Genomic DNA, 212 nt, shown 5'->3' with positions numbered 1-212 from the left:
TAACTTTTTAACGAAATTCAAGATCGCATAGTTCTGATCAGCTTAACAGAACTATTTTGTGAATACCTAGAGTTCTTGATATATAAAAAACATTTTTGAAATATAATAAAGTTTTAAAAAAATAGTAGAAATCTTTGAAAATTTTTCTAAGAGTACCGAGTAGTTCTGAGTAGCGTTTCGTATAGTACTCGACGAGTTCTATCGAAAACTGT

This window comes from Cyphomyrmex costatus, unplaced genomic scaffold, assembly GCF_001594065.2.
Source record: "Cyphomyrmex costatus isolate MS0001 unplaced genomic scaffold, Ccosl1.0 scaffold91, whole genome shotgun sequence".
NCBI classification, from domain to species: domain Eukaryota; kingdom Metazoa; phylum Arthropoda; class Insecta; order Hymenoptera; family Formicidae; genus Cyphomyrmex; species Cyphomyrmex costatus.
Note: the sequence above shows the minus strand (reverse complement) of the source record.